At 36.7% G+C, this 18,694-nt stretch overlaps 1 protein-coding gene across 6 annotated transcripts in view; it reads left to right on the forward strand.

Moving 5' to 3' along the window:
* The window catches only part of PEAK1 (pseudopodium enriched atypical kinase 1), a 384,683-nt gene that overhangs the window by 156,359 nt on the left and 209,630 nt on the right, over nucleotides 1-18,694 (forward strand). For 4 of the 6 annotated variants that reach the window (XM_053593370.1, XM_053593375.1, XM_053593371.1 and 1 more), the window contains exon 3: nucleotides 8,712-8,860. The exons of 1 other annotated variant lie outside the window; for it this stretch is intronic. The gene's annotated coding sequence lies outside the window, so the exon portion shown is untranslated. Of the gene's footprint in view, nucleotides 1-8,128; nucleotides 8,197-8,711; nucleotides 8,861-18,694 lie in introns of all 6 variants that reach the window. One more of the 6 variants, XM_053593373.1, reaches the window with a different exon arrangement.

Consider the following 18,694-nt stretch of genomic DNA (forward strand, 5'->3'; position numbering starts at 1 on the left):
GAGTACGCTCCTCCAGGCCAAACAATAAGGAGTACTACCTCAGTGTTCTTCATCAGCTCAGAGAGCCAATGTGATAAAAACAGCTGCAGCTATGGGGGCAACTGGAAAATAGCAGCCTCATCATGACAACACACCCTCCTAGGCAGCACATCTTACGCAGTTTTTTTGTGAAACATCAAATCACCCAATTAACACAGTCCCTCATCCCCAGCCCAAATTTGGTGTCCTGAGACATCTGGCTTTTCACCAAACTAAAATTACCTTTGAAAGGGAAAAGATTTCAGACTGGCGATGAGATTTAAGAAAATACGATGAAGCAGCTGATAGAGATACCAACAAAGGATTTTGCAGTGTTTTGAATAGCACAAAAGACACTGGGAGAATTACGTGAGGACCCGGGGTGTTTGAGTCCTCAATTTGAAGGGGACTGAGGCATCATTGTCCTATGTACAATGTTTCTTTTATTTTCTTCAATAAATGTCTATTATTTCCTATTTCATGGCTGGGCATTTTCCAGACAGATCTCATATATAAGCTAACAAAACATTCAATAAATATTTGGAATATGTATACTTGTTTATACTATTTCTCTCTAATAAATACAAATAAATGAGCAACTAAGCCAGGTGTGGTAGCTTCTAATACTTTAGGGGACTGAGGTGGGATTGCCTGATGCCAGGAGTTCAAGACCAGCCTAAGCAAGAGCAATACCCCATCTCTACAGAAAAATAGAAAAATTAGCCAAGTGTGATGGCATGTGCCTATAGTCCCAGCTACTCAGGAAGCTGAGGCAGGAGGACTTCTAGAGGCCAGGAGTTTGAGGTGAGGCTATGATGATACCACTATATTCTAGATTGCATAATAGAGCGAAAACCTGTCTCAAAAAGAAGAAGAAAAAAAAATGGAGATGTACTAATTGTAGAAACGCAGACCAACAGATCCTATAATTTTCCTTTATTATTTATATTTCTATTTTTTAAAAATATGAATCATCCTATTTAATTATTTCGAATGTAATACTAAGAGATACAAATGAGGGGTGGCGCCTGTGGCTCAGTTGGTAGGGTGCTAGCCCCATATACCGAGGGTGGCGGGTTCAAACCCGGCCCCGGCCAAACTGCAACCAAAAAATAGCCGGGCGTTGTGGCAGGCGCCTGTAGTCCCAGCTACTCGGGAGGCTGAGGCAAGAGAATCACTTAAGCCCAGAAGTTGGAGGTTGCTGTGAGCTGTGTGAGGCCACGGCACTCTACCGAGGGCCATAAAGTGAGACTCTGTCTCTACAAAAAAAAAAAAAAAAAAAAGAGATACAAATGAAACTTTGTTAATTGTTAAGCAGCAGTACAGGTGAAAACTTTCCAATGTTTTCTTATAACTCCATCACCATGTTAAATTTTAAAAACTTCTCTAAGAAGGAAGCAGGTAGCACTCTGGGAAACTGAGGCAGGAACATCACGTGAGCTCAGGAGTTTGAGACCAGACTAAGCAAGACCAAGACCCTGTCTCTACTTAAAAATAGAAAAATTGGGTGGCACCCATAGTTCAGTGGATAGGGCGCCAGCCACATAACACCCAGGCTGGCAAGTTCAAACCTGGCCTGGGCCAGGTAAACAACAACAAAAAAAGCCAGATGTTGTGGCAGGCGCCTATAGTCCCTGCTACATGTGAGGCTGAGGCAAGAGAATTGCTTAAGCCCAAGAATTGGAGGTGGCTGTGAGCTGTGATGCCAGGACACTCTACTGAGAGCAACATAGTGAGACTCTGTCTCAAAAAAAAGAAAAAAAGTGTTTTCTGGACATTGTGGTGGGTCCTTAGTACCAGCTACTCAGGAGGATGAAGCAGGAAGATCATTTAAACCCAGTTTGAGTTTGAGGTGAGCTAGGCTGAGGCCATGGCACTCTGCCCTGGGCAACAGAGTAAGACTCTGTCTCATAAAACAAACAATGTAACCTAATTGTTTGAACCCTCATCTGAAAAAAAAAGTTGAACAAGGAAGCTGTAAATCAAATAAAATATTTCCTTACTTGGATGTTTAGATCATAAATGCAAACATACACATATAAATCAACAGCTCCGTATTTTCCTTTGCCATCCTCAGATTTACTGAAAATTGTATCAAAAAGGATCTGAGGCTTTTTCAAACTTTCATATATCTAAGAACTGATCTAATTTTTAGAAAGTACCCTAGCACAGAAACCAGATTACGTAGTTACAAGGGGGAAAAAAAATCTATGTTATTTCTGCATCAATCTCTAGACAAAGTACTTTGCTTAATGCTCCCAGATTTGTCAATAAAATTGGGGGGTAGGAGGGGAAGGCAATGTTTTAACAACTTCTTTCTTGAAATAAATACTTAAAAAATTGAAAAGTCTGTATATATTAAAATCATGCTTATATGTATTAAAACCATGCCTTCTGAATCACGAGGCCATACATGCATACAAAGGGATGTTTTAATATGATTGGGACACTAGCCTGAAAGCCTGGCTGGCTTGCAGTTGACTCCAGAACAGGAATTTTTTAACCATAAAGCCACACAAGGGAAACTTATAAATCACAGGAAAAAGGCCAGCCACCTTCAAAACTCTAAGCCCTCAGCTAAATATCACAACTTTATTTAAATATCATAACTTTATTATGACCACTGAATCATAGCTAGCCACAGCTACAGTACTCCTTACAACTGACCAAAGTCTGGGTAAAGCAAGACACAATCACCTTATAACAGGTACAATTTAATGAACCTGCTTATGCCAGGTGTTTGATATTTCTGGAAATTAGCTCCTGAATTATGTCAACAAAACTAAAAATTAACTACTGTGGAGTATACTTTTTATTTTTTCCTTTTTTGATACAGAGTCTCACTTTGTCACCCTTGGTAGAGTGCCATAGCATCACAGCTCATAACAACCCCAAACTCTTGGGCTCCAGTGATCCTCTTGCCTCAGCCTCCTGAGTAGTTGGGAATACAGGCACCCACCACAACACCTGGCTAGTTTTAGAGACAGGGTCTCACTCTCGCTCAGGTAGGTCTCAAACTCCTGAGCTCAGGCAATTCACCAGCCTAAGCCTCCCAGAGTGCTAGGATGACAGGCGTAAGTGACTGCACCCAGCCTAACTTTTCCTTTAAAAAGTCCTTGCACATGGTTTGATGTCAGATATGAAGATGAGAATTAAAAACTAGCTGTATTCAACTCTACATCAAATGCCATTTCCCTGAATGCCATGGATCTGTGATGGTGTGAGAATGGGTATGGGCCGAGAGGCAGAGCCTTCTGTAGGTCAGGGCATATGAAGAACATAGCAGCTGGGCAAGAGAATTTTACAAAAGACTCCTAAGAAATTTAGATTTCCTAAAGGAAATAATAAATTTTTCTTCTCTAAGTCAATTCTTGTTGCTTTCAAATTTTGTTCTATACCAACTCCATCCTTTACTGTTTTCCTTATTTGTTTAAAACCATCTGGGAGATTCTCCTTCCATTTATTGGATCTATAAAGTAGTTTCACCTTAGTGAAATTTTATTATAGAATAAAAAAAGATTTTATTAATAATCAAATTTTTATATCTGCAGAGAAAGTGCCATCTAGAAAATCAGTTCCTTTTCAAGAGGGGCAATTGGGTGATCAATACTGTAAAAAGAACTGCTCACATCCACCTATTAGGCTTTTCAGGGGAAGCAGACAGTCTCACTCTGTTGCCTAGGCTAGAGTGCAGTGGCATCATCAACAGCTCACTGCAACCTTAAACTCCTGGGCTCAAGTAATCCTCCTGCCTCAGCCTGCCTAGTAGCTGAGAGTATAGATACCTATCACCATGCCCAGGTAATTTTCTGGTTTTTTTTTTTTTTAAACCGAGGTAGTTTTTCAAAAAAAGTTTTATAGAGATAGGGTTTTGTTATGTTGCTCAAACTAGTCTCAAGACTCCTAGTCTCCTCTCACCTCGGCCTCCCAAAATGCTGAGATTATAGACATGATCCATTGCTCTTGGCTCCATACACTACATACTAGTTTTAAGATAATTTTCTTTGCAATTGAAAGAAAATATTGCCCAGGTACAATGAGCTTACTCCTAGCACCCTGGGAGGCCTAGACAGTATTGCTTCAGCTCAGTAGTTTGAGATCAGCCTGAGCATAGGTGAGACTGTCTACAAAAAACAGAAAAAATTAGCCAGGACTGGTGGTGGGTGTTAGAAAGGTGTAGGCAGGAGGATTGCCTGAACCCAGAAGTTTGAGGTTGCAAGCACACTCTAGTGCACATGACAGACCCTGTTGTTCTGTACTACAGTAAGATCACTGGCATAGAGATAGGTAATATTTCTAAGCAATAGCTTCACAACTACAGAGTGGAAATATAAAACTATATTTCTTTTATATTTAAATTATTTTAAATAGCCCGCCCCCATATAATTGAAGTTATTTTTTGCCAGCATCCAAAATTCAGTGCCTTGCAAGTTTTGGGAATAAGGACCTGGATTTAGATGAATGTTATTGTTGCATCATGGGTGAGTAGTAATGTCGTTGCACATAGTCATACCTCAGGGAATACTTTTTGTGGTTGTATGTCTTCATGGTATTTTCTCAATGCATTGGGACATAGTCCAGAAAATCAACTTATTTCTTTTTCAATACAGAGAGGGAAGAATCTTTGTTTTCAAATATAAAGTAAAAATAGGGATTGGTTTTGGCAGATGCTGTAAATTAGTAGAAAGTCAGACCCCCCCCATTTATATTGTTAGTAAAGAAGTTAAAATTTTCAGATAATTATTTCATTATTGCTATTTTATTAGAATAATTAATAAATAGGTTTAAAGTCATGCCCATTTTCAAATTTGGGGGAGGGAGGAGGTAGTGTGATAACTCAATAAATTTTTTTTCACAAATTGCTATTTCATTGTTCTGATCATTTGGAAGCTTTTTTCCATGAACATTTAGCTCATTCCTTTCTTATTGCATGTGTGCCCTACGTCTGGAAAACTCTTCTCCTAAATGGTTCCATGTCTGGCTGATTCGGTTTCAATTTGAACATCATCTCCTCAGAGGGTTTTCATTGATACACTATCTAAAACAGTATTTTCACCTTCCCATTCTAACATCCAATTTTATTTTCTTCAAAGCATTTATCTTCATCTGAAATTAGTTTATTTACTTATTTGTCTGTTTTTCTGTGCTAGAAGGTAAACTCTTATGAGAGGAGAGATCTTTCCACTTACTTAGAATATTACCTTTCACATAGTAAGTCTTATATATATATATATAATATATTCAAATAATATTTAATATATTGTTTTTCCCAACTGCAGGCACAAGGTTCCTCCACCTCTGGTGACTTGGTAGACCGGGCAATGTGTTTCTTCTTTTTTTTTTTTAAATTAATATTAAATCATAGCTGTGTACATCAATGTGATATGGGGCACCATACACTGGTTTTATAAACAGTTTGACACATTTTCATCACACTGGTTAACATAGCTACTCAGGAGGCCGAGGTAAGAGGATTGTTGAAGCCCAAGAGTTTGAGGCTCCTATAAGCTGTGACAACAGGGCACTCTACCCAGGGTGACAGAGTGAGACTCTGTCTCAGAAAAAGAGAGAGAGAGAAAAAAAACAACCCTACTATGGAATGACATCTTTAAAGAGTTGTAAGAAAGAAAAAAAACAAAACAACATTCAAGTCAATTCCTTATCTAGCAAAAATATCATTCAAAAATAAAATAAAGATAATTTGAGCTAAAAACTTAGATAATTCATTGTTAACAAATATAAGAATTACTAAAAGTTTTTAATCTGAAGGGCAATGATATCAGAAACTCTACAGGAAGAAATGAAAACCACCCACAGATTTTCCTTCTGTTGCTTTATTTAAAAGAAAGCTGGCTTTTAAAAGCAAATGTCAAATCATTTTTTTCCTGAGATTTTATAACATATGTAGAGGTATAATACATGATCACATTAGCAAAAAGTACATTAGAGTAAATGAGATTACAGTCATCCCTCAGTGTCCATGGGGAATTGGTTCCAGGACCCTCATATATACTAATGGATGCTCAAGTTCTTATATATAATAGCATGGCATAATATTCACTTACAACCTATGTATTTCTTCCTATATGTGATACTTTAAATCATCTTTAGATTAGTTACAGTACCTAATGCAATGTAAATTCTATGTAAATAATTGTTATATTATTTTTAAATTTGTGTTATGTTTTGAACACTTTTTTTTTTTTTGGAGACAAAGTCTCACTTTCTTGCCCCCAGTAGGATGCCGTGGCATCATGACTCACAGCAACCTCAAACTCTTGAGCTCAAGCAATCCTCTTGCCTCAGCCTCCCACAGGTTCCCACCACAATACTCGGCTACTTTTTTTTAGAGACAGGGTCTTGCTCTTGCTTAAGCTGGTCTCAAACTCATGAGCTCAAGTGATACACCCACCTCAGCCTCCCAGAGTGCTGGGCTTACAGGCGTGAGCCACCACACCCAGCTTTGAACAGTTTTTATACACAATTTTGTTTGACCCTACATATGTGGAACCCCTGGATGCAGAACCGACAGATATGGAGGGCCAACTGTATATCATTGCGGAGCTATTATGCTTTCCATGATGCTTAATGTTAACTTTAAATAGACTGTAGTAATTTGAGGACCATATCTTTAGAGTATTACCCTCTCCCCCTACAAAGAGCTACAGAACAATTAAAATAAAACATTGAAAAATATTTTACTGAAATTAAGGGAGTAAAGTGTGGAACAGGAGGGGGAAAAAGCAGCAGACAACAACAGAAATAGAAAACAAACAACAAAATTGTCGTTTTAGACCCAGTCATTTCAGTAATTACATTAAAAATAAAGGACTAAACCAGGCGTCCTCAAACTTTTTAAACAGGGGGCCAATTCACTGTCCCTCAGACCGTTGGAGGGCCGGACTATAGTTTAAAAAAAAAAACAAAACTATTAACAAATTCCTGTGCACACTGCACATATCTTATTTTGAAGTAAAAAAACAAAACGGGAACAAATACAATCACACCGCTTCATGTGGCCCGCGGGCCACAGTTTGAGGACCCCTGGACTAAACTATCCAATTAAAGAGCCAAAGATTTTTAGATTGGATAAAAATACAAGACCCAAATATATCTTGTCTACCTATTGCACATTTAAAATGTGGAGGTTTAATTAAACACAGTTTATCTCTTATATTGGTGTGTGTTTTAAAGGTTATATGATTGGGTATTCAGAAAAAATAGTTTTGGTGGCTTAGAAAAAGTACTGCAGGAGAGATTATAAGAGAATAATAAAATACTGGAATAGAGGAGACAAAGGAGATCTGGGTTCTTATTTCAGTTTTACCAGTACCCTTGGAAAATCACTCCTTCTGTTCCCGTATACTTTTACTGATATTTCTATACCCACCATGTTCAATTTTTTTCACATTCAAATATAAAAATAAAATTGGCATAAATTATATTTCTTTTCTAAGGATTCTTGTAATGGATAGAAGAATAATGTCATTGACTAGAAGATATGATCTTGGGCATTATCATTTCTTCAAATGTATATTGGTGATACCTGTATTTCTTGGCATATTCCTACATACTGCTTAATATTCTTTTTTTTTTTTTCTGAGATCGAGTCTCACTGTGTCGCCCTTGGTAGAATGCTGGGGTGTCACAGCTTACAGCAGCCTCAAACTCTTGGGCTTAAGCAATTCTCTTGCCTCAATCTCTAAAGCAGCTGGGACAACAGGCGCCCACCACAACGCCCAGCTATTTTTTTTTTTTTTTTGTTACAATTGTCATTATTGTTAGCAGGCCTGGGCTGGATTTGAACCCTCTTGCCTGAGTGTATGTAGCTGGCACCCTAACCACTAAGCTACAGGTGCCAAGCCTACTTAACATTCTTGTGTGCTATGTGAAGTGATGGCAGTGAGCACTGTAAGAACATTAAATGTTGTTTTCATCATGAATAACCTAGCTATGTTGAATTTAGATAATGTTTGATGGTACACTTATAAAATTTTCCTTTTAAAAATGCTTTTCTACTGTCTTAAAATCTGTTGAAAGGTTTGATTTTTATAATATGTAAACACAATCATGAATTTCAACTTTTCTCATTGTAGTCCTTGTATTATAGAGAAAATAAATTGGAGAATGGGCCAGTTTTGAACATACATGTAATCGGTGCCCAAAAGACAGAAATAGGTAAAATTTATTTATCTTTGGATGATATTTTTAAAAACAAATAATAAATATATCTCATGCTCGAACCTAAGGTAAAATTGTAAGTGGCTGATAAAATATTTGTATTTGGAGATACTGTTTTTAATATTTCACAGAGGTTATACCAAAGTTAGATATTGTGACTTTTAGAATTGTATTTTAACAGAGGTAAAGTAGAGGGTAATGATTTCTCATTCAATTAATATCCATATGCTTCTAGTAAAATAAGTCATCAAGGGCAATGAAATGAAGACTTAGGAAATCTCAAGTACTTCAGTGTTTATTTGATATTTAGGTGGGCCTTGGGGAGTTCTTGAATGTATGCGGTTCTATCTGTGTCTCCTCCTAAGTAAGGAAGGTATTCCTTAAATAAAGTAGATAAATTATAATTGTTGAATAATGGCAGTATCAGAAATACCCCGAAAAATAAAAATATCCAATATATTTGATGATAAATAACTCTCCAGTTTAGCTCTATTTTTTTTTTTCTCTTGCAGTAAACATTGCTGTCTTGGAGAAGTTAAGGAATGATAAGCCAGGAAGAAAGGACATTCATCTTAGAAAGACCCAAAGCACTTTGAAGTTTTAAAGGAATATAATGCTAATTGCTAAAACCAGAATGGATGGAATTCTTCATTTTTAAATGGTAATCAGAATTCTATTATACTACATTCCCCTCAAGAATTTTAGATGAAAGGATTTCTTTTTAAGTTTGAATGTTTACCTTACAAACGCTTCACTGTAGGTAAAGCTGATAATTTTATAAGTTTTTTAGCATAATTATCTTGCAGAAATTATAAGTTTTTCACAAGGATACAGAATAGAAAAGGAGAGAGAAATTTGAAAAGATAATATTAATAAAATTTTTCTTTTTGTGTAATTTCATGGGCTATCAGGTTTTACGTACAGTGGAAAGCAAAGACTTAAGATTCTTTTTTTTTTTTTTTAATTTTTTTATTAAATCATAACTGTATACAATGATATGATTATGGGGCATCATACACTCACTTCATAAACCATTTGACACATTTTTATCACAGTGGTTAACATAGCCTTTCCGGCGTTATCTCAGTTACTGTGCCAAAACATTTATATTCTACATTTACCAAGTTTCGCAAATACCCCTGTAATATGCACCACAGGTGTGATCCCACCGATTCCCCTCCCTCTACCCACCCCCCCCCTTTCTCACTTCCCCCTATTGTTAAGTTGTAGCTGGGTTATAGCTTTCATGTGAGAGTCCCAAATTAGTTTCATAGTAGGGCTGTGTACATTGGGTATTTTTTCTTCCATTCTTGAGATACTTTACTAAGAAGAATGTGTTCCAGCTCCATCCATGTAAACATGAAAGAGGTAAAGTCTCCATCTTTCTTTAAGGCTGCATAGTATTCCATGGTATACATATACCACAATTTATTAATCCATTCATGGATCGATGGGCACTTGGGCTTTTTCCATGACTTAGCTATTATGAATTGGGCTGCAATAAACATTCTGGTACAAATATCTTTGTTATGTTGTGATTTTTGGTCTTCTGGGTATATGCCCAGCAGAGGAATTACAGGATTGAATGGCAGATCTATTTTTAGATCTCTGAGTGTTCTCCATATATCTTTCCAAAAGGAATGTATTAATTTGCATTCCCACCAGCAGTGCAGAAGTGTTCCCTTTTCTCCGCATCCACGCCAACATCTCTGGTCTTGAGATTTTGTGATATAGGCTAGTCTCATTGGAGTTAGATGATATCTCAAAGTAGTTTTGATTTGCATTTCTCTGATGATTAAAGATGATGAGCATTTTTTCATATGTCTGAAGGCCGTGCGCCTGTCTTCTTCAGAGAAGTTTCTCTTCAAATCCCTTGCCCAGCCTGCGATGGGATCCCTTGTTTTTTTCTTGCTGATGCGTTTGAGTTCTCTGTGGATTCTGGTTATTAAACCTTTGTCAGAGTTATGCCCTGCAAATATCTTCTCCCATTCTGAGGGCTGTCTGCTTGCTCTGCTTACTGTGTTCTTAGCTGTGCAGAAGCTTTTTAGTTTGATCAAGTCCCAGTAGTGTATTTTTGAAGCTGCTTCAATTGCCCGGGGGGTTCTCCTCATGAAATACTCACCCAGACCAATTTCTTCAAGGGTTTTCCCTGCATTCTCCTCTAGTATTTTTATAGTTTCATGTCTTAAGGACTTAAGATTCTTTATCAGTGTTCTTAAATCTTGATCTTAGGCCAAAATTATTTCAATGCATGATTTGTAAAGATTCAAATATCTACAATTTTTTGTCATTCTAGTGAATAATTATAATTTGTATTTATTGGGTATCTACTAACTTGGTTTTGAGGGATAATTATTTGTTAGTTTAAGTTAGTATGTTTTGGTAGTGAATGGGTATAAATGACTAAAACTAGGCCCTTGCTGTGAAATGGAAGAGATATGAAACTTCAGTCAAATACAGTATCATGTATTAGTCCTAATTATTCCAAGGAACACAAATCCTATTTTAAGGAAATGATTCAAGTTGATAAGTATAACCCAGGATAAATCGTATACCAAAGAATATTCTGATTATTCTTCTCTGTTCTAATATTATCCTTTATAAGAAAAAAATCTTAACAGTGATTGAAGGAAAAAGCCCTCCAATTGTGGGTTAAACCTGTACTTAATGGCATTATTGGAGCTTTTCTGTGACCTTGTCACTGATAGCCATGTAGCCATATTCATCTCCTTTTAAATGCCCAATAAATTCTTTCTAGTCCTCAACCATTTAAAAAAATTTAAAAGTTAAAGCAGCTTCTGAAACAGCAGAAATCGAAGTACAGAATGTTTACTTAAGCAAGTGAGAGAATATATAGAAAATCACCAAATTTCCATGTCTTCTCTGTTAATAAGCTAAGTTTACTTATTTACTTATACTACATATCTGCCTCTATAAACACATTTATAAACACAATTATAAACATTTATAAACACAATTTACATTACAGAACTAAAAACAAACAGCACTGTCAAAATCTTTACTGTGACGTTTACCATAACTTATTACACGCCTACTTTCATTTAAATTCATCCCAGTGATTTTTAGTCACTGTGAATAGGATCATTGCAATCCACAGGTAGTATCACAATAGTCAGCTAATCATTAATTTCTACTTGTTTTACTACTGAATTTATTTTCAGGGCAATGATAATATCAGAACAGATTAGATAAGAACTTCACCTCCCTACAAAATAAGAGAACTGGATTGATTCTCCAAGGTCTCCCAGTTGAGATGTCTATAACACATTCATGAGGTACATAAAAAAGACTCTCAACATTTACGTATTTTTTTTGCCCCATCCAAGCTATTTATCACTAAAATCCAAAATCAACTGTGACCTTTGAAGAGGGAATGAAATCAGATTTCTAGTTGTGTAATACATAGAATTTCTAATTTGTGCAACTAGAAATTTAGAGTTAAAATGGCGTAAGCTGTCATGCCCACATTAAGAAACTAAAATTTAAAGGATGAGTTTCTTGCTATATAATGTCAAGGTTAAGTCAAACACCTGGTTTTATCACAGTTCAATTCACTAGCTGAAAATTATGGTAAATTCTTATAGACAGGAAGGCCACTCTGAATATTTTGGTATCTGTCTACAATCTTAAATTCTTAAAGATTGACAGGCCTTTAAACAATTCTTTATAATACCTTAATTTAGGGAAACTCCCCTTGTGTAGGAAAGAACTATGTGCAGCTTTCCCAGACAAAAATTAATTTTAGATAATAGTAATTAATATATAGAGAATCCTTACCATATGCCAAGCATTGAGATTAGCTTTTAATGTGCTTAGTCCATTAGTATGGCTATATTAAAACTTCTTTAAACTGGGTGGCTTATAAACATCAGAAATATATTTCTCACAGTTTTGGAGGCTTGACAATCCTAGAGCAAGGTGTCAGCATATGCAGCGTCTGGGGTGGATCAGCTTTCTGGGTCATAGACAATATCTTTTCACTGTGTCCTCACATAGCAGAAGAAGCAAGTTAGCTCTATGGAGTCTGTTTAATAAGGGCACTAATCCCATGCAGGAGGGCTATGTCTTCACGCCAAATCCCCCACCTCCAAATAACAACACAGTGGGGATTAGGTTTTAAGCTAAGAATGTTGGACTGACACAAACATTCACTGGTATGGTCTATGCGCTATCCTTAAGCCCCTCAACTCTGTTTTCACATAGGTTCTATCATTAAATATTTCCATTTTACATACAATGAAACTCATTCTCAAGTTAAGTAAATTGCCCAACATCAAGTGGCTAGTTAAAGCCCGCGGGGCTCCTAACCAGGAGTTTATTCTAGTTTACAAACACTTACATCCAATCTTTTGAAGTTGCTTCTTCATTATCTATTTGTATATAAAGGAGATCTTATCATTAACACAATTTTCATGGCAACTCTGTAAAATTATGCTTCTTTGAGGTACATATTATGGTTTATTTTTGAAGCATTAATTTTATTTTGGCAATCTATGAGTGTTCTGATTATGTTCCTAAAGTGTTATTATATAATGTAAAAGAAAGATATATTTATAAAACTGTAGCTTGGCTTTTTAAAACAATAACTTAATCTACTACTAAGTAAAGTTACTTGAAGATGGTAATAGTAGTAGACCCCACATATTATCTGAGACATAGGAGTCAGAGAAGGATAGGAGATATGAGGGGGAAAAAATAACAAAATTAAGCTCTCCACTCAACAGATGTATCATCAGAAATTTTTTTTTTTTTTTATTGTTGGGTATTCATTGAGGGTACAATAAGCCAGGTTACACTGATAGCAATTGTTAGGTAAAGTCCCTCTTGCAATCAGGTCTTGCCCCCATAAAGTGTGACACACACCAAGGCCCCAACCCCCCTCCCTCCGTCCCTCTTTCTGCTTTTCCTCCCCTCCCGATAACCTTAATTGTCATTAATTGTCCTCATATCAAAATTGAGTACATAGGATTCATGCTTCTCCATTCTTGTGATGCTTTACTAAGAATAATGTGTTCCACTTCCATCCAGGTTAATACGAAGGATGTAAAGTCTCCATTTTTTTTAATAGCTGAATAGTATTCCACAGTATACATATACCACAGCTTGTTAATCCATTCCTGGGTTGATGGGCATTTAGGCTGTTTCCACATTTTGGCGATTGTAAATTGAGCTGCAATAAACAGTCTAGTACAAGTGTCCTTACGATAAAAGGATTTTTTTCCTTCTGAGTAGATGCCCAGTAATGGGATTGCAGGATCAAATGGGAGGTCTAGCTTGAGTGCTTTGAGGTTTCTCCATACTTCCTTCCAGAAAGGTTGTACTAGTTTGCAGTCCCACCAGCAGTGTAAAAGTGTTCCCTTCTCTCCACATCCACGCCAGCATCTGCAGTTTTGAGATTTTGTGATGTGGGCCATTCTCACCGGGGTTAGATGATATCTAAGGCTTGTTTTGATTTGCATTTCTCTAATATATAGAGATGATGAACATTTTTTCATGTGTTTGTTAGCCATTCGTCTGTCATCTTTAGAGAAAGTTCTATTCATGTCTCTTGCCCATTGATATAAGGGATTGTTGGCTTTTTTCATGTGGATTAATTTGAGTTCTCTATAGATCCTAGTAATCAAGCTTTTGCCTGATTGAAAATATGCAAATATCCTTTCCCATTGTGTAGGTTGTCTCTTTGCTTTGGTTGTTCTCTCCTTAGCTGTACAGAAGCTTTTCAGTTTAATGAAGTCCCATTTGTTTATTTTTGTTGTTGTTACAGTTGCCATGGCAGTCTTCTTCATAAAGTCTTTCCCCAGGCCAATATCTTCCAGTGTTTTTCCTGTGCTTTCTTTGAGGATTTTTATTGTTTCATGCCTTAAATTTAAGACCTTTATCCATCTTGAATCAATTTTTGTGAGTGGGGAAAGGTGTGGGTCCAGTTTCAGTCTTTTACATGTAGACATCCAGTTCTCCCAACACCATTTATGGAATAGGGAGTCTTTCCCCCAAGGTATGTTCTTGTTTGGTTTATCAAAGATTAGGTGGTTGTAAGATGTTAGTTTCATTTCTTGGTTTTCAATTCGATTCCAAGTGTCTATGTCTCTGTTTTTGTGCCAGTACCATGCTGTCTTGACCACTATGGCTTTGTAGTATAGACTAAAATCTGGTATGCTGATGCCCCCAGCTTTCTTTTTATTACTAAGAACTGCCTTAGCTATATGGGGTTTTTTCTGGTTCCATACAAAACACAGAATCATTTTTTCCAAATCTTGAAAGTACGATGTTGGTATTTTGATAGGAATGGCATTGAATAGGTAGATTGCTTTGGGAAGTATAGACATTTTAACAGTGTTGATTCTTCCCGTCCATGAGCATGGCATGTTCTTCCATTTGTTAATATCCTCTGCTATTTCCTTTCTGAGGATTTCATAATTTTCTTTATAGAGGTCCTTCACCTCCTTCGTTAGGTATGTTCCTAGGTATTTCATTTTCTTTGAAACCATGGTGAAGGGAATTGTGTCCTTAATTAGCTTCTCATCTTGACTGTTATTGGCGTATACAAAGGCTACTGACTTGTGGACATTGATTTTATATCCTGAAACATTACTGTATTTTTTGATGACTTGTAGGAGTCTTGTGGTTGAGTCTTTGGGGTTCTCTAAGTATAAGATCATGTCGTCAGCAAAGAGGGAGAGTTTGAGCTCCTCTGCTCCCATTTGGATTCCCTTTATTTCCTTGTCTTGCCTAATGTATTGGCTAGAACTTCCAGCACTATGTTGAATAGTAAAGGTGACAGAGGACAACCTTGTCTGGTTCCAGTTCTAAGAGGAAAAGCTTTCAGTTTTACTCAATTCAGTAAAATATTGGCTGTGGGTTTGCCATAGATAGCTTCAATCAGTTTCAGAAATATGCCACCTATGCCTATGCTCTTCAGTGTTCTAATTAGAAAAGGATGCTGGATTTTATCAAATGCTTTTTCTGCATCTATTGAGAGGATCATATGATCTTTATTTTTGCCTCTGTTAATATGGTGGATAATGTTTATGGACTTGCATATGTTAAACCAGACTTGCGTCCCTGGGATGAAGCCTACTTGATCATGATGAATGACGTTTTTGATGATAAACTGTAATCTATTGGCTAGGATTTTGTTGAGAATTTTTGCATCTATATTCATGAGTGAGATGGGTCTGAAATTCTCCCTTTTGGTTGGGTCTTTTCCTGGTTTTGGTATCAGGGTGATGTTTGCTTCATAGAATGTGTTGGGGAAGATTCCTTCTTCCTCAATTTTTTGGAATAATTTCTGCAGTACAGGAATAAGCTCTTCCTTGAAGGTTTGATAGAATTCTGGAGTGAAGCCATCTGGACCAGGGCATTTTTTGGTTGGAAGATTTTTTATTGTTTCTTTAATCTCAGTGCTTAAAATTGGTCTGTTCAGGAGGTCTGTTTCTTCCTGGCTAAGTCTAGGGAGAGGGTGTGATTCCAAATATTGATCCATTTCCTTCACATTGTCAAATTTCTGGGCATAGAGTTTCTGGTAGTATTCAGAGATGATCTCTTGTATCTCTGTGGCATCAGTTGTTATTTCCCCTTTATCATTTCTGATTGAGGTTACTAGAGATTTTACTTTTCTATTTCTCGTTACTCTGGCCAATGGTTTATCTATTTTATTTATTTTTCCAGAAAACCAACTCCTTGATTCATTAATTTTCTGAATGATTCTTTTGTTTTCAATTTCATTAATCTCTGATTTGATTTTGGATATTTCTTTTCTTCTACTGAGTTTAGGCTTAGATTGTTCTTCTTTTTCCAATTCCATAAGATGGATTGTGAGATTGTTGATGTGCTCTCTTTCTGTTTTTCAAATGTAGACATCTAAAGCGATAAATTTTCCTCTCAAAACTGCTTTTGCAGTATCCCACAGGTTTTGGTAGCTTGTGTCTTCATTATTGTTATGCTCAAGGAAGTTGATGATTTCCTGTTTTATTTCTTCCTGCGCCCATCTGTTATTCAACAGAAGATTGTTTAATTTCCATGCCTTTGTGTGGAGTCAAGCGTTTATTTGTTAGAGTTGAGTTCCACCTTTAGTGCCTTATGATATGAGAAGATACAAGGTAAAATTTCAATTCTTTTGATTCTGTTGATATTTGTTTTGTGTCCCAGGATATGATCAATTTTGGAGAATGTTCCATGGGGTGTTGAGAAGAATGTATATTCTTTATCTTTGGGATGGAGTGTTCTGTATGCGTCTATCAAGCACAGTTGTTCTAGGGTCTCATTTAAATCTCTTATATCTTGTTTAATTTCTGTTTAGAGGATCTGTCCAGCTGTGTAAGAGGAGTGTTAAAGTCCCCTGTTATTATGGTATTATCAGATATCATATTGCTCAGACTGAGTAAGGTCTGTTTCAAGAATCTGGGAGCATTTAAATTGGGTGCATAAATATTTAGTATTGAAACGTCTTCTTGTTGTATTTTTCCCTTGACCAATATAAAGTGACCATCTTTGTCTTTTTTGACTTTAGTTGCTTTAAATCCACATGTATCTGAAAATAAGATTGCAACTTGAGTTCTCTTTTCTTCCGAATTCCATTTGCCTGAAAAATTGTCTTCCAACCCTTGACTCGGAGTTTTAATTTGTCTTTTGAAGCCAGGTGTGTTTGTTGGAGACAGCAGATGGATGGCTTGTGTTTTTTAACCCAGTCAGCCAATCTATGTCTCTTCAGTGGGGAATTCAAGCTATTAACGTTTATTGAAATAATTGGTAAGTGTGCTAGTATTCTATTCGTCTTATTTTGTGTGAGTCCATTGCTTAGTTTTGTCTTTTACATCAGTGTGGAGATTAGGTTGTTTCCTTTAATTTCTGAGTTCTTACTTTGCTGCTGATCCATTGTGATCGTCAGTGTGTAGAACAGGTTGAAGTGTTTCCTGTAGACCTGGTCTTGCTGTGGCGAATTTCCTCAATGCTTGTATATCCATAAATGATTTGATTTCTTCGTCAATTTTAAAGCTTAGCTTAGCAGGGTACAGAATTCTAGGCTGGAAATTGTTCTGTTTAAGTAGATTAAAGGTAGATGACCATTGTCTTCTTGCTTGGAAAGTTTCATTAGAGAAGTCTGCCGTCACTCTGTTGGATTTCGCCCTGTAGGTCAACTGGCGCTTACTCCTGGCAGCTTGCAGAATCTTTTCTTTTGTCTTGACTTTGGACAGGTTCATCACAATGTGTCTTGGAGAAGCTCGGTTAGAGTTGAGGCGACCTGGGGTCCGATAGCCCTCTGAAAGCAGTGTGTCAGAATGTTTGGTGATATTTTGGAAATTTTCTTTTGTAATATTCTCTAGTATGGCTTCCATTCCTCTGGGGTATTCTTCTTCCCCTTCTGGAATTCCTATAACTCGTATGTTGGAACGCTTCATAAAGTCCCATAATTCTGATAGTGAACATTCTGCTTTCTCTCTCTTCTTTTCTGCCTCTTTTACTATCTGAGGTATCTCAAGAACTTTGTCTTCTACCTCTGAAATTCTTTCTTCTTCATGGTCTAACCTGTTGCTGATACTTTCCATTGCATCTTTAAGTTCCCTAATTGACTGTTTCAGTTCCTTCAGCTCTGCTATATCCTTTTTATATTCTTCATATCGTTCATCTCTGATTTGATTCTGTTTTTGGATTTCCTTTTGGTTATTTTCCACTTTATTAGCAGTTTCCTTCATTGTTTCCATCATTTCTTTCATTGTTTTCATCATGTGTATTCTAAATTCTCTTTCTGTCATTCCTAACATTTCTTTATAGGTGGAATTCTCTGCAGTAGCTACCTCATGGTCCCTTGGCGGGGTTGTTCTGGACTGGTTCTTCATGTTGCCTTGAGTTTTCTGCTGATTCTTCCTCATGAGTGATTTCTTGTATCTGTTTCCTTGCCCTAATTTTCCTTTCACTTCCTCTTGCTCTTTAAGTTCTCATGCGTGTGGACTAAGGTTTCAAGGCGTCCTTTTGGTACAGGACCAGAAGGATGAGAAGGCTGAAGAACAAGAAAGGGATGGAAGAAAGGAGGAACGAGTGAAAAGAAAAAGAAAAATAGAGAAAGGAGAGGGGCTGGGTAAAACGAATATTGACAAAAAGAAGAGAAACACAGAAAGAGGGAGACAGAGCAATATAGGTGTACAGTAGGATACTTTGACACAACCTTAAAAAATCCCCACCTTCTGGGGGTGCCCCGTTCGGTGGTTCCCTTGAGGTTAGAAGGTCTTTGGTTACCTGGTCAGACGCAGTACCCCACCTCCACCAAGTAGAGAGGAAAGACAAAAATGCTATAAATCAAACCAAAACAAGCAAACAGAAAACTTTAGAGGATAAAATTGGGTGAAAAACCAAATAATAGCAGTAGACACACTAGCAAAAATGAAGTTCTAGTTATTGAAAAAGGCAGCAATGGGAAATTATAATTAAACTAGAAAAATTGGGAAAGAAAAAAATCTGTACGGAAAAGGTTGAAATT

This window comes from Nycticebus coucang, chromosome 6 (genome assembly GCF_027406575.1).
Source record: "Nycticebus coucang isolate mNycCou1 chromosome 6, mNycCou1.pri, whole genome shotgun sequence".
NCBI lineage: Eukaryota > Metazoa > Chordata > Mammalia > Primates > Lorisidae > Nycticebus > Nycticebus coucang.